Source organism: Megachile rotundata, chromosome 11 (genome assembly GCF_050947335.1).
Source record: "Megachile rotundata isolate GNS110a chromosome 11, iyMegRotu1, whole genome shotgun sequence".
NCBI classification, from domain to species: Eukaryota; Metazoa; Arthropoda; class Insecta; order Hymenoptera; family Megachilidae; genus Megachile; species Megachile rotundata.
In genome coordinates, this window is record NC_134993.1 from 14,809,036 (window position 1) to 14,813,025 (window position 3,990).

A 3,990-nucleotide genomic window follows, 5' to 3' on the forward strand; every position below is an offset into this window, starting at 1 on the left:
TCGCCGTGTCACGAACGACCCTTGTTCTATGTCACCCAAGAAACATCTGCATCATAAAGAACACGGTGCAAAGTGGATTACGGTAATGGATAGCTACGATCGATCCTATTATCGCTGGCGATACCGTAATCGGCGATCTGCTCAGCCAGTGTGAAACGACATACGTTTTTTAGATTTTATCGACTAATATTAAACCGTCAAAAACATTTGCATTCGTGAAGAGGTTAGGTCAGGTTCGACAACCTTGCAAATCAAGAAACATTTACATTCATAAGAAGGTTAGGTTAGTTTAGGCAAAGTCATATTAAACCTTGCATATCCAGAAACATTTACATTCATGAAAAGGTTAGGTTACTTTAAACAAAGTCATATTTAACCCTGCATATCGAGAAACATTTATATATGCAAGAAGGTTAGGTCAGGTTAAAGAAAGTCATATTTAACCTTGCATATCGAGAATCATTTATATAAGCAAGAAGGTTAGGTCAGGTTAAACAAAATCATATTAAACCTTGCATATCGAGAAACATTTATATATGCAGAAAGATTAGGTCAGGTTAGAAAAATTCATATTAAACATTCACGTTTAAGTACGAATATCGAAAGTTCCTAACAAACGTCATTTGAACAAAAGATCATAGCTTGAGAACTCAGATCAAATACGGGTTGAAAGAGCAGTAAACAACATGGAACTCTCGAAGCAAGCTGCAAAGCGTGTTCGTTAAAATCACGAGGAGGGTCAGTTGCGTATTTTGCACCGGGCACCATACGAATCTAATTGGCACTAATTTCCCGAACCTGTTCCGGCAACGGGAGAAACGCAAACAAGGAACACGATCAATCGCTCGCACAATATTGACCCTACATCGGTGTCGCGGATGAAAGAGAGAGAACGGAGGGAACATAATACCTCCGCCCCCGCCTGGCAAACGAACTGCCAAAGCGTTCCATTCATTCCGCTAGGGAACCACCATGAGTATTGACAGCCGGTCATTAGAAGACCGATGAAATACAGACCTGTGGTGTACAGGATCTCTTCAAAGCTCGCTGACTGGTCAAAGTGATTTCGTGGAAGGATAGCATTGGAAGTTGTAAAATTTTAGTGGGAGATAGTTCTAGCTAGAAAGGGAAATTTGGGAAAATTAAGTTTGGAGAATTGTAATGTTTTAGGGGTGGGGTCTCTCTAGGTTTTAGGCTCCTAGGTCCTGGACTCTTTCTAGATCTGACTCTTCCTAGGTTAGGCTCTTTCAACTCCAAATTTTCCTTTGCTCTGGGCTCCCAAGTTTCCACCTACACTCTTTCTAGGTCCTAGACTCTATGTAGGTCTGACTCTTCCTAGGTTAGGCTCTTCTAACTCTAAATTTTCCTTTGCTCTGGGCTCCCAAGTTTCCACCTACACTCTTCCTAGGTCCTAACCTTTTTCTAGGTCCTAGACTCTACCCAGATCTAACTCTTCCTAAGTTAAATTCTTCTGACTCCAAATTTTCCTTTATGTCTGACCTCCCAAGTTTCCAAATCTCCGAATCTCCAAATCTCCAAATCTCCAAATCTCCAAATCTCCAAATCTCCAAGCTCCAAATTTGCAAACAATAAAATCGTAATATCTCCACCTACATTGCAACCAGCTTTGAAGCATTCAGTAGCGATCCACCCACGCCCATTCTGTCGCGATAACCCTCGTAACGCGATACGTGAGCTACCTGAGCCCCGAATTCGTTCAACGACTCTTTCTGTCCACGCTTCAGGGTTCACGGAAAATGTCAGTCTGGCTTTTCGACTCTTGACTTTGACTGACATCCGTATTGGTTCGAAAGGTTCGGGACAGTCGCGATTGGATGTTTTCGAGGGTTTATCGCGGTGCGCTCCATCTGCTTCGCCCGAGGGGTGGATTCGTTATAATACGGGAATTATAGGATCTGCTCGAGAATGAGACACTTATTGTCCTCACCTGAGAACTATTACAATGTATGAATTATTATTATATTTATCTCTGATTTGACAGCTATACTGGAGCTATACAATTCAGTGACAGTAATGCAACTATAGAATTCGTCTTTCAATTAGAAGTAAACGTTGTTTAATACTTAAGTAACATTTAAGAAATATCTAAGTATGAATTGAGTATGAAGTCAGCATGAATCTTAGTTCAGTATGAATTATTATGATGTTTGTCCCAGATTTGACAGCTATACAATTAATTGACAACAATGCAGCTATAGAATTCGTCTTTCAATTAGAACTGCACGTTGTTTAATATTTAAGTAACATTTAAGTAATATTTAAGTATGAATTGAGTACGAAGTCAGTATGAATCTTAGTTCAGTATGAATTATTATGTTTGTCCCAGATTTGACAGCTATACAATTCATTGACAACAATGCAGCTATAGAATTCGTCTTTCAATTAGAACTGCACGTTGTTTAATATTTAAGTAACATTTAAGTAATATTTAAGTATGAATTGAGTATGAAGTATGAATCTCCGAGATTATAATGAAATTAGCAGCGCAGCAAGGCGTCATAGTCGAGCGGGTACAACCTACACTAAGCATGACGTTGCAGCGCTCAATGAGCCGTAATAGAAGCTAAGTGTCAGCCCCGATCGCGTGTAACATTTATCCCAGAAAAGTGAATCGTCTTGATCTTGAAACCCTCCGGTGTCCACCGAGTTGCATTATACACGCTCACGTACCGGACGCGTCCTTCAGGGGCAGGATATGAATATTTGGGGGACACGTGTCGCATTCAGTTGCACCGTGGGGCGGTTGCCTCTGTCCTCCGGTGTCTAAGCCCTCGGTAATTGCCAGCATCACGGGGGATCACGACTACGAATCGTTGCGACTGCGTTTAATTACACGTCACGTACGTGAAAGTCTCTATTATACTGCACCGTATACTCCGGTAGCATTTTCTCTTACATCTGCAGTTTTTTTTTTTTTGCAAAAGAAAACGCATAACGGTGCTACGGATGAACGTTCGAGAGTACGATTGTCTTTGCGGTTCTACGGACGCGAATATCTCGACTGCGACCACAGAACTCTGACCACACGTTTCGCTCTTTTTAGTCGGGACTGCCGAGACGGGGAACGTTATACAACCGGATTGCGAAATTTGCTCTTCAATTTTCCTCGTATTGAATACGGCCATCTTGCTTTTTTGCGGCCATCTTGTTTACGCGTGACACATTCCGAAATTCTACTTTGCTAAATATGAGATAGTTGTGATATTTAACTGTATGGTTATCTTGTTTTTTTACGGCCATCTTGTTTACGCTGGCGTCTGTGACACATTCAAAAATTCTACTTTGTTAAACATGCGATTATATATTTCTAGTAATTATTTCTGTGTCAAAGCATTATTGCATTGATGTCTACTTGCGATTGTTGTAAAAATATTTTTGCAATCATGATCAAAATAATTACATTAGTACAAAATTAAAATCGTTACAGAAACAGTACTATTGCATGAATTTCTGCCTTCTTGAATGTCTGCAACAATTTTAAATTGCGTTAGAGAAGAAGTTTCAGTGAATTTTTAGTTCAGAAGAGAATACGATAATTTATTCAAAGCAACTTTTTCCAATCGTCAAACAAGATGAAAGAGAGATCGACGTAAAAGAGCAACGTGAAAGGTTTTTTCCCTCTTTTCCCGTTTTATAATCCGCGAACAAGAATACCGAAAGGGGTGGCCTTATTGTACGACATAATTTACTGTCTGCAAACAGACGGGGCGTCGATGTAAAACATGAGCAAACACGGGTCGGATTATACCGATGCAACGTCCTCGGTGTCGTTTTCGATTGAATGCCCGTGGAATAGGGATTTATTTCGAGCCGTGTAAAATGACTCGAGTTTGAATCGAGTATAGTTGCTCGGAGAGAAAGGCGCTTTTTGCTGGAGGAGCCGAAAGAAATTGCCTCTCGAATTTCGTTACGTTATTTGATGACATTTATTTGGAGACTTCAAGATCCTTGACATTATTTATTACAAGA